The following is a 12,807-nucleotide window of genomic DNA, read 5'->3' as shown; positions in this document are numbered from 1 at the left end:
TCGGCTGATATGGCTTAACCCACATTAAACATGCTGAAAATATGAACTGCTGGTTAGTATTGTGACAGATTTTCGTTACCAATCTGCCTGGAGCATCAGGTGATCAGGCTAACGCCGCAGGATCATTTGGGGAGGAGATGATGTAACATACCAAGTGTTTAAATTGTAAAGCTTTATTAATAAAATAATAAAATACAGCAGAGTGCTGGGAACGCTCCCACGTCACTCAGGGGAAGAAAGAAAGCATTAGAGCCCCAAGCCCTAACCCACTTTCATACTCACACATGCACTACCCAAAGCTGGCCAGGCCTGGGTGTAACATAAGAAGAAGCAGGGAAGGGGTGGACAGGAGTTCTTGCGCTGGGCCCAGGTCGTCCGGGGAATCTGCTGTAATCTCCGTATTACTCCAGCTCTCGGGAGGGTTTTAAGTCCTGGGTTCCTTTGGGAGTGTCGTCATCCAGGGCCCTCTGTGCCTGGTGCTCTTTGTACCAGTCCCAACTGGCTTGCTGTGGCCTTCTCGGCTGCCCAAAACATACCGGCTCCGGAGAATTTGTTTTCCCTTCTGTTGGCCTTCACCGTCACCGCCTCATTCGCTCTGTTTTCACTGCTATCTTTGCAGCTCTGCGTCTCAGTGTATTTTTTCTTTTCTCATGGCTGGCTGAAAACTGAGAGAGTTACACGCAGCAGCAGATTTCTCGTCTCGTGCCGTAACCTTGGACTGGGGCCAGTATCTTATCTTCGGACTGAGCTTGCTAGCTGCAGCGTTGAGTTAACCCGTTCTCTGCTCTTCTTCTTTCTCCCCCCCTCAGCCTCTCGGATTCTGCAAAGGAAACTTCCACTCTCCACTCACACACTTTTGACCTTCCCCAAAATGCTTTGCAATGCTTGCAACACCGTTAGCCACATACAATGCTGATCTGCCTTCCCCGGGAGCTCCCTGAGGGAGGGGGCCATTGGGGTGTAACAGTATGACACAGCCGGGAGAAGCACTGTGGGTATCGCAGTCATGTTAAGGACCAACGCCTGATTCCCAACATGGGCCATGTAATTGGCCGTTTTGAGTTGTTCCATGAGGACTGAGATATGGAACCTACCCTCAGTTGATTGTGGAATAGGTCTAACCTCAATGGCTGTTGTATGTCTTCTCCCTACCCCCAGTGCAGCTGGGATGCAGAACATCAGTTCAAGGGAGAGGAGAATCAAGCCCTGCATGACCAACTTTGATCTCATGCCAATTCTGGGACCCACTCTGGCCCCTCTTCCTTGGGATCTATGCTGGCATTGCTTGCTGTTAAATGGCATGAAGCTAGAAAGTTGTGTGGAACCCTGTGCACCCAAGTATTGTAGGAACAGCTCTTTCCCCAGTCCCTAAGGCTTCCTCCTTGCCATTTCCTCAAAGCTCTGGTGGTGCAGACTGGCGGAGGGCAACCTGCTCTTGAAACCGTCTTGCTGCTTTATGTGGACTCACAGCCAGAACTGCATGGAAGAGCTACCACTCTGTCTGAAGTGATCTTGCCGGTAAGGTAGTTTGCATAAAATTACAAGCAAGTGACTTGTGGGACCAGCAAGAAATGCAGCAGCAACAACAACCAGGAAACTGAGACAGACGGACCAAGTATAGTAGCCAGAGGAAGGATTCTGTTTATTTTATCATTTGGAAAAACACAACTTTCACATGGGAACAACATAGATTTCTCTCCCTAGCATGAATTTCTCTGATGCTTCATATACAGAGTAGCAATTAAAACTGATACATTAAAAGGCAAGGGAGTCCCTCAACACCTTTAAAAACACGGCTCCTATTTGTCTTTCATACAGACTTGCAGGGAGCAGGAGAGCTCAGTTCACTTTTGTTATCGTCACATAGTATGAACTAAAATGTGGTTCACTTAGTGGGTGAGCACAGCATGATGTTCAGTCAGTTCTACTGGTGTCTCCGGATTCTGTCGTTTGTAGGAGTGGAGAAGTCGGAGGAAAAGACCCACAATTCTCCAGAATAAGTAGGTGACCCTCTGAGGTTCAGTCTTAACATTCTTCTTCAGAAGCCAGAACAGGCTGGTCTGCCCTGATCTTTGAGCAGGGGTCTTGGCTTCTAGTCCCAGCGATGCCTGTGACTGTGGGCAAGACATTTCACCTCTCTAGGACTCAGTTCCCCAGCTACAAAATGGGCATGATGTGGGAATTTAGCAATGATGGGGGTACGTACAGATGATCTTTGGGAGGGGTTTAATGCCTGGGCGTGGGACAGAAAAATAATAGGCAGCCCAGTATTAGGAAGGGGGAGGGAAGTCTGCTATTTGCTAAAGAACCTGTGATACCTAATGCACTTGTGCATAGCCAGTGCTCAGTTACTGAAAAAGCAGTGCGGAGCGCGGATGTCACAACTGATTCCTCTGTGCCTAGGTGATGCCAGCACTGAACGCAGCTGCCAGTGTAAATCCCATGATATCAGGCCTTGCCAAAACTTAGCACCAGGACTTTGTTCAGCCTCCAGCTGTGGGCCAGTCTGATGAACAGCAACTCTAGAACAGCACAGATATTCTCCACTACAGAGGAAGCAATGAATGAAGAGAACTGGGCGAGAAGGGATTTGCCTTCGCAAGCCAGCTTCCAGAGCTCAAGCGTCGCTGAAAGAAATTTCTCACAAGATCTCATTCCAAATTCCTGCCCTTATTAGTTACTGGCTTTAGGCTGAGGTTGGAGTTGCAGGTTAGAGGGCATAAGCTTGCAGTGCCCCTAGAGCTGCCCTGGGAGACGTCCTGACTCACCTCTCTAAGGGTGCATCTTGACTAGGGAAATAGGTGTGTTCCTACCTCGTGTGAGCTCACAGCTGCTAACTAACGCGAGGTGAAATCCTAGGCTCTGTCTACCACTACCACTTATGTCGGTATAACTTACGTCACTCAGCGGTGTGAATAAGCCACCCCCCAAGTGACATAAATTACACCGACCTAAATGCCGGTGTGGACAGAGCTTCTCCCACCGACAGAACTGCCACTGCTTGTTGGAGGCGGATGAATTAAGTCACCAGCAGATTACTATTGCCCCTGGGCTGGCTCAGCCACTTTGGCCAGCTAGCTGGGGGAAGGTGGAGAGGAGCCAACCCTCTGCCCGTTCTCCCGCCCTGCTCAGGAAGGAAGTCAGCTGGTAATTAGCCACACTTACTTCTCTATGCAGCCCGTGTAGGCATGGAAGGGGGCATCTTGCAGGTTAGCACGATGTAAAGATCCAAATGCGAATTTGGCCAATACAGTGTTATAAATGCTCCCTCCAGTCCAAACCTTCCCCCAGGATTTTTGATGCCCTTGGTCTCCAGTTTCACATGCTGTCCATAAACCCCATCTCCAAGAGCAACAGCAGCCTCCAGAGCTTCACAGGGGCATTGGTTCTGTTAACTAAGGGAGCTGGAAACCCTCATTAAGTCCAAACGCCCACACTGCAAGCCTGTCTCCCTCCCGCATCTATCATCGGTTAATGATTTATTCCCAAGAAACCAAAGAGGCAGAATTAGGTGCAAAACAAAGAACAATTTATTAAAAGATCCCCAACAACTCTACCCAATGCCACTCGGGTGTTAACAATGCAAACAGGCTTGAAGTGAAGGCCCCAAAACCTTCAACACCATACAACACCAGGTGCCGGTAAGACAAATTAAAAGGGTTAACACATCACCATTCTTGTTCTTTACACAGCACCCTGGACACACTGGAACTAAGGACACCATCAGGACCACAGGACATCAAGGGACAGGAATCACGAACACCAGGATACTCAGGACAGGATCAGATGAGAAGTCTTCTATCTTCTTCCTTCTCAACTTTCCCCGGCAGGGAATAGATCTTAGCACAGGGCGCTGTAACCTTTTAGCATCTTTAGTTGCCAGGCAGGATTCTCTTGACCCTTTCCCGCCAAAATGTACAAAAAGGCACCAATACTTCCCGCCAAAGTGCTGTTACTAGGCAGATTATAGACAAAAGGGGGAACAAGAAAGGGGAATACAATATGGAGGGTGAAGTACAACTCAAGGAAATCAAGATGGCGAACTGAAATTTCCTCACAATTCAGTCCAGTGGCAAGAGCACCCCATTCTGAATCAGTACCCCTGCATCCTGCAACACCTTGGCATGCCTTAGGGGTCCCCTAGCCAAGTGCTGCATAGGTCCCACTCGTATTTGTCTCTGTGGCACCCAATCAGTGCGAGTGCTATGCTATTGTAGCAGCAATCACAACCCCATCCCGACAGTGGTTCCTGGGTCAACATTCCACAGGGCAAGGTTGCTTTATAACTCCCCCCCTCCCTCAGCCCCCAGAATGGCTTTCTGAGGTTGACATTGTTGGGGCAGAAACAGAACCAAGAACCCACCCACTCCCTGCTCAGGGCAAGGCAGAGGAGTGGATGCATCATCCCCACTTACCCCTGCTGCCCAGACCCAAGATTCAGGAGACCAAGCAGAGGGTAAAAAAAAGTCTTGCTCCCTCTTTAGGGTCTGTCCACACTGGAGCTGGAAGCTGTAAATTCCAGCTCCAGGAGACATGCCAGTGCAGCTGCGATTAAGCAAGTGCACTAGAAGTGTAGCCATGGAGATACAAGCAGCGGGAGGGGCTAGCTGCCCCAAGTATGTATCTCTGGTCAAGGACGGGATTGTAAGTGGGGTGGCTAGTCCCTTGCGCAGCCAGTGCTACACCTCTATTTTTGGCACACTCGCTCGATCAGAGCTAGTACGGGTATGTCTGCTCCAGCGGGAATGTGGAGTCCAATGTACAGTCCAAGAGACAATTGAGCCCATAGGGCCAGATTGTGCCACCCTTACTCACACTGAGTAGTGACTTACTCCACTCATAAACTCCTAGGAATCCAGTTGGGTATGAGTAAGGGTGGCACAATCTGGGCCAAAGTAAGGGATTGTACAAGGATAACGTAGGCAGTTTAACATCCACTTTGTAATGGGGTCCTGGTCCATGCTCTGGGAATACAAATATGTAATAATAGCAGTACATATAGAATCTATTCCTGAACACCTCCTCGAAGTTAAACAGATCGATTAAATCATTGGGGCGAGTCCAATTCTTATCACTGTAGGAGCTGGAATTAATTGTGTAAGTACCGATTCCAACCGCTACAGAGACGTTCAATGACTGTCTCAGTTTCGCTGCTTCCTCAGCCTTTGCCTCATTAAATGCACTGGCTCAGTAGGTCTTTCCCCAGAGACCAGCACTTTCCTGCTAAGAGACAACAGACCAAATCCTCAGCTGATGGGGATTGCTGTAGCTCCATTGCAGCTCTGTCGATTTTCCCCAGCTGAAGGCCTGGCCCACAGATGTGTAATTTCATGGCTAAGTGGCGAAAGCAGCTCTGGTAATAATTGCATAAGTAAGTGTCGCTAGAACAATGTTTTTATTTCCTGTAATAAGCAAAGAAATGGGAAAATGAGAATACACGCAGATTAATTTGGTCTCTGGACAGTGAGATGTAATTCACTCATTTCAGCCAGGGCTTGGGAATCCAAACACCTCTTCATCTGCTTCCTTAGTGGTTACAGGTAACATCTGGTTAAGGTCTCACTTCAGTCAGTATCTGAAGTCTCTTCACAAACGGAAACAGCTTTCCACTGGACATGTGGGGGAAGAACCCGTCTTCAAGACTTACACCACTTCCCACAGGAGACTGCTCCACAATCCAAAAGGTCTTTGCTGTCAATAAGTTCTCCCTGGTAGTCATTTACATTTTCCCTGTCTTAATTTCAACCCATTACTCATAATGAACCTCACCCCAAATTAGCCTAAATAATCTCTCCTCCTCTCATAGTCATTACTTAGCCACAAAATTAACACTTATAAAGCCAAATCTGCCTTACTCGTGCGAGTCACCAATCAAAAGTAATGAATATATTTGTAACCCTTCTGCCAGGGGGAGCCTGCAGCAACCAGGCCGGATTCAATATCTAGAGGTTCCTTTTCAACAGTACTACACAGAATCAGCTAGAGCCCCCACCCAGTAACCTGGGGAAATTATACACCACCTTTGGGCACCTCTGAGAGGCAATACTTCCTCACTTGCAAACATAGAGTCTGAGTGTAGCAAAGAAACTTTGAATGAAAGGAGGGAAGTCACCCAACATTGATTAGAGGAAATGCCACAAGCAGGATTCATAATCATAAAGCTTAGTGCAGGTCACATACCTCCACCTCAACCCAGAGTGCATGGGGCAGGGTCTTCTGCCTCATGTTCTTGAGTTCCACAACCAAAAGTTCCTTTACTGTGCCCCTCTCACCTCACCTCACCTCACCACACCACCCTACCCTACCCTCACAGTGGCTGTCCTTGGTCAGTGAGGACCCACAGTTCAGAAAGTGCATCTGTGTGAGTTCACCTCCCACCTGGGGAAGAAAACACCTGGCTTACTCCACCATCTGAGCACTTACTCTGAATAGCCACCCCACCAACTACTGTTTCTTATACCTCTCTGCTGTGACTTGTGTAGATCAGATTCTTAGTAATGTTTTAGCTCTTAGCAGGCTGGGTAGAAATACTACCCCACCATAAGTGATGGCAGCTCTCAGGGAGTACTTAAAGTAACAAAAGGCTCCTAATAAAGCCTATTTAGCTCTATCTTTGAATGGTGGGGAAAAACATGTTAAACCAGACCAGGGACCCTTAGGAGGAGACTACACCTCCTGGTTAGAATTTTTTTTTTTTTTCCACTTCAAGGTCCTGGAAACAAAGACAAGGTTTTCATCTCAAGGCCAAAAGACCAAAAACATCAAGACACTTGATCACAGCCTTAGATAGACCAAGAAACTAACACTTGATCTTGGCTCATAGAGAGCCAAGAAACAAGTTCTTACCCCTCTTACTTTCACAGAGGTCTGGCATTCTAGCCCCTGCCTTAGCAAGTTCTTTTCAACTGAGGATGACCCCTCAATCAGGACAGGCTCAGCACAGTTCTGCTCCCCTTTACTCATGCAATAAAGATAACAATATGGATAACAACATTTCACCACCCCTGCGTTCAATACTACAGTGTTTTGTAACCCAACACCAGCCAAAGTTGATCACTTTTGAGAAATACAGCTCCTGTCTCCTGGATACCTATGCAGAGTAGGTGTGTTCATGTAAATACAGTTTGCTCCTGAAGTCTCTCCCCTTCCCAGCTAGCTGTCAGGGGAGAATTCAATCAGATCCTGCTTACATATTTGCCACATAACTCATTTTTATTGCTCTTTTCTGAACTCCCTCCTTTTTTGTCAATATCTTAATGGTAAAGAAGTGTCCAGGTCTGCATGCATTATTTCAGATGTGGTAGCATCAGCACCAGTTTAAGAGACCCTAACCTCCCTGCTCCATGATATGAAATCTCTCTGATACAAACACCAAAATTCCAGTGGTCTTTCTTATCACCACATTCTATTGTAAGCTCATGTCTAAATTGCTGCCCGGTAGCATTCCTAGGTAACTTGTCAATATTGCTGCTTCTGTGGTTTACAATATTTTACCCCCAAATCTGTTAGTTCGAGCAAGAGACAGTTCTCCTTTCAAAGAGTTTACAATCTAAAGAAGAAACCTAGTTCTTATATAACAGTTTTTCTCAGTAGATCTCAAAACACTTTTATAAAGGAGATTATCCCCATTTTACAGATAGGGGATGGGAAAGCACAGGGTACAGCAACTGGGTTTAAAGAGTTTGTGTGCCCTAGAAGTGCTCACTGTGTTCTGTGTTTCAGAAGCTGGCTAGACCAGGAGTATGAATATGAACTAGGCCTAGCATGCGGCATCTGTTTAACGATCATGGTTATGTGATCCTGTCATGGGGCAGCTGCCCCATTCCGATAGGCAGGGGTTAAAAGCAGCCAAGCTAGGCTGATTGGAGAAGCAACTGCAGCTGTACTCAATTAGGGCCTAGCTGGCCCTGATAAGAGGGCTGGGAGCCAGAAGCTAGAGGAGTCTCTCTCTGGCCCTGGAGAGAGAAGGGTTAACTGCTTGAGTGGAAGGTAGTTGAGTGGAATTGGAGTAGTGCTGGGGAGCTCCAGCCTGGTAAACCTCCCGGCCACAGGCCTTGCTGAAAGCCTATAGAGGTACTAGGGCTGCAGAGATAGAGCCTATGGATAGGCAAAGGCAGCAGGTCCTAACTCCTTGCCAATGATGAGTGCCCATTACAGACTGCAGTCTGCCCCAGTGAGCAGGGGCTAGATGATGACTGGCAGTAGCCACTGAGGCAAGGTGGGTTAGAGGGTTGGGGGGTCCCTTGGGAGGGGAGACCGAGAGGGTGGGAGTACTGCTGGGGCAGGGTCCTGAGGTAAAGGGGCACCAGGGTTGGGGAGGGACACGGGGACCAGCGGCAGGCTAGACATGGGGACCAGCGGCAGGCTAGACACTGGCTTGTAGAGGGTGCTCCATATGCTAGAAAAGACTTAATTACCAGATGACCAGCAGGAGGTCCTGCACTGGTGAGTCATCGCTTCGCTACAGGTCCCCGCTGGACTGTATGGTATCTTCATACTATTTTTGTTGTGGAAAGGGCGAAAGATACAACCGCAAGATAGATCAATGATGAAAGAGAGGATGTTTTATCATCCCCATTTACACATGGGAACCTGAGGCAGAGAGACCATAAGTCCTGATTTTCAGAGATACTGAGCGCCCACAACTCCAGCTGATGTGAATGGGGCTGTCAGGTGCCTAGCGCTCTGAAAATCAAGTCCCAAGTGATTTGCCCAGGGCTACAGGAAGATTTTTGGCAGAACCTGTATTGAATCCATCCACCCAGCTCTTTTGTGTCCCAATCCAGTGCCCTAACCACAAGATCATAAATGTAAATTTCAGGACAGAAGTTATTGTATTCTGCGATAGTGTAATGCTTAGGGGTCCTTATGTAAAAGTTACGTAGCATCATGGTTTTAAATAGTTCCGCAAATTCTACAATAAAGCTACAAACAGGCTTTTTCATGTAACAAATTATTTGGCCACCAGAGGGTGCTACATTTCTATTCTTAATAGTTTGCCTCCTGCCCTCTCATGTACATGCTACTGTCCCATACGAGCACAGAATTATAGGAAGGTAGAGCTAGAAGGGACCTCGAGAGACAATTTAGGCCAGCCTAAAATGTACAGAATGCAATAGACCTTCCTACAGGTGCTTTGAATATAATTGAGAATTCTCTCCTCATTCTAGAATTTCACATGCTGGTTTAAAAATCCCAAGATGGTTCTCATGCTCCATTTTATTCTATTGGCCTTTCCTTTGAGTGCTGACTTGACCACTGAAAGCCACACAGAGTGATTCCTCCTTCCAGCCGGATCTTATAAGCACTCACAGTGTGTATTTGGCCCCAGATTCCTATTACGTGCCATGCTTCCAGTGCTAGCGCTGTCAGAGCCCGGTGTGAATGAATGAGAGGAGGCATCAGAGACCCCTGTGCTGGGCTGTAAGTTTGGTTCTAGTTGGTTGTTGGCTTATTAATTAATTAATTAATTAATTGCATAATGCCAGCAGTGCACAGTGCGCTGTTCAAACTCTCATTGTTATTCCCCTCCCATTAGCAACCTGCTGGCCTCGTTCAGCAAGGACATTTCCAAATTCATTTAATAGAATCATAGAATATCAGGGTTGGAAGGGACCTCAAGAGGTCATCTAGTCCAACCCCCTGCTCAAAGCAGGACCAATTCCCAACTAAATCATCCCAGCCAGGGCTTTGTAATGCAACTGTATGATACAAAAAAGGCTTGAGTCACAACTGAAATCTCCTTGTGTGGAAGGTAGCATGGTCCTAGCACGTAGTTATCATAGATAGAATATCAGGGTTGGAAGGGACCTCAGCAGGTCATCTAGTCCAACCCCCTGCTCAAAGCAGGACCAATCTCCAGACAGATTTTTGCCCCAAATTGCCCCCTCAAGGATTGAACTCACAACCCTGGGTTTAGCAGGCCAATGCTCAAACCACTGAGCATGTGAGTCAGAGTCTAGCATGTCTTCGGTTCAATAATATCTTCTGTAGTGGGAAGGATGCTGTGTCTACCACAATGGGGTCCTGCTCCTTGACGGGGCGCCTAGCTGCCCCCACAATATAAATATGTAATAACATCATGATTATGGGCCTAACCTGTAACTCAGATGACCCTTCTACCACCAAGTTCAGTGTGCTGTTAGGTAAATCACCTAGAGCTAGATTGTGATTTGGAATACACAATGGGTCCCAGCAGGCAGGAATCTGCAGGCGTTGTGTCGTCACTAACTCCTTCTACCCCTAGAGAAAGTGGACAGAGCCTTGGCATGGGTGTGCAAGTATTGTAATGGGCTGCTGTGACTCACAATCCCCTGGGGTAAGAGGGAAGCAGAAAAGTAACTGTCCCTCAGAGCGCTCTCTGTCCCAACAGGGATGGGCAGCATTGGGGATGCTTTCACCAACCCTTGCTTAGGGCTGGGTCTAAGAGCACAAGCCAGGTCTTCCTTTTGCTCTCTCAATTCCCCATCGGTAGACTGGGGATGAAAAATAGAGCTGGTGGACATTTTGAATGAAGAGGTTTTTTTCCAGCCAAAATTTTGTGAAGAAAAAAACATTGTGGTCTTTTTCAGAAAAACGCTGTTGGAAACCAGGTTTTTGGCAAAGGAAAGATTGTGATGAAAAACATTTCAGGAAACATGTCCAAAACTGGGTCAATTTTGAGCCTCGCAAAATGGAAACAACCTTGACCTTTCTCATGATGTTTTTAAAATTTCAACCGGCTCTAATACTGACCTCTCTCCTGGGGGTGCTGGTGAGGAGAATCCACTAATGTTTGTGAGGTTCTCAAGTACAACAGTGATAGGGATCAGATCCAGGGCCGGCGCAACCCATTAGGTGACCTAGGTGGTCGCCTAGGGTGCTACAATTTTGGGGGTGGCGACTGTGGCGGTATTTCGGCGGTGGGACCTTCCGCCACCCCTGTGGGGAGCGGCATTTCGGGGTGGGACCTTCCGCTGCACCTTCCGCCGCCTAGGGCGGCAGAAAAGCTGGCGGTGCTCCTGGTCAGATCCATAGCCCTGTAACACACCGCACTGAATCACGCGATGCTCTGGTGACCCAAGTATTCTGTGGACGGATAATACTATCGTGACAATCTGGAAAATAGCTCTAGGATGTTTTTATGACTGCTGCAGGCAAACAAAGGTGTGTTTGGCTACAGTTGATTACTTGCGGTGGAGATAGATCCAAAGGGTTTGTTATAGGAACCAAGCAGAAAAGGTAAAACCATGACACAGATAAGAGTACTGGAGGAAAAGTGTTTACTGCAGAATACCTCCTACCTGTCTGCACCCAGGCTAGAATGGTTCACTCCTCCCCAGGAGCTAAAGCCTTGGATCAAAGGGAATCTTAAATTTAACAATGCTGGCCTCAGGGAGGGGGCTGCTGGCAGATGGAAGCTGACACCCAGACTGATGAATTCAGAGCTGGAAGGAGTACGCTGCAACTCGGACTGGCTAATTGTCCCAACTCTGAGACAGAAATAAGATGGACCTTCCTGAGCTAGGGGTAGAAAGTAGGGCTGTCGATTAATCGCAGTTAACTCACGCCATTCGCTCAAAAACACTAATCGCAATTAAACAAATGAATCGTGCTGCTAAACAAAAGAATACCAACTGAAATGTATTAAATGTTTTTGGATATTTGACTACATTTTCAAATATATTGATTTCAATTACAATACAGAATACAAAGTGTGCAGTGCTCACTTTATATTATTTTTATTACAAATATTTGCACTGTAAAAATGACAAACAAAAGAAGTAGTAGTTTTCAATTCCTAAGGAAACTGAGTGGTGCCAAAACGGAGTTGGGTCTGTGTCATTAACACAGCTGGCAACCAGGGGGCAGCTGCCCCGAGATCCAGTCTGAGAGTGGTTGGATTGTGCATTAACATTTTAAATACATACGTTCTTCCTTTACTTGTTGTAAGTCCTCCTCAGAAACATTAATTCCAGCAAGCTGAGCAGGAACAAATATCCTGGACTGCTGGACATGTGGCTGTGGTAACGTTTGTTTGGGCAGGGATTTAAATGGCCTTCACCATGGCAGACTGAAGGGTCTTTTACGGTGCATAAAGGCACTTACTGAGTTATAGCAGTAACTGTTTATTGGGCTACTCGGATGGATAGCTTGTGAGTTTTGTGTCTGTTTGCTCTCGAGGATGGGACAGCACTCAGATCCTAAATGAGCACCAAGGAAACTGGAAAAACAAATCAATGCTGTAAATTAACAACCTGACCTCTGTGAAAAAAGAAGCTCTGCTTAATTGAAAATGTGGAATTTTTAAGAGGTGTGAACTACTATTTCTATTACAAGAGCATCTGGAGTCCTGGATTGAAATCAGAGCCACATGAGAGGCAGTGTGGCCTAGTAGATAGAGCACTTGACTGGCAGTCAGGAGAGCTGGGTTTTATTCCTTGCTCTGCCACTGACCTGCTGGATGACTATGGGCAAGTCACTTCACTGCTTTGTGCCTCAGTTCACCTATCTGTACAATGGGGGTAATGTTATTTTCACTACAGCTGTTTGAAAAAAATTTCACTTTTTTTTTTTTAATTTGAAACTAGGGTTTCATTCAAAAAAATTTTTCATGGAAAGGTTTCATTTTCCTTTGTAAAGGGCCTTGCGAGCTACTAATGGAAAGAGCTAAGCATTATTTGTATTGTGCTAGGTGCTGTACTTTCCCCAAAGAGCTTACAAGCTGAATAGAGAAGTCCTACAAATGGTGGGAGAAAAAAGTAATAGCCACATTCAACAGATGGGCTATTATCTGATACAGCTATAATCAAAACTGCCACGGTTTAC

This window comes from Chrysemys picta, chromosome 2, assembly GCF_011386835.1.
Source record: "Chrysemys picta bellii isolate R12L10 chromosome 2, ASM1138683v2, whole genome shotgun sequence".
Lineage (NCBI taxonomy): Eukaryota > Metazoa > Chordata > Testudines > Emydidae > Chrysemys > Chrysemys picta.
This window is presented reverse-complemented; position numbering follows the sequence as displayed.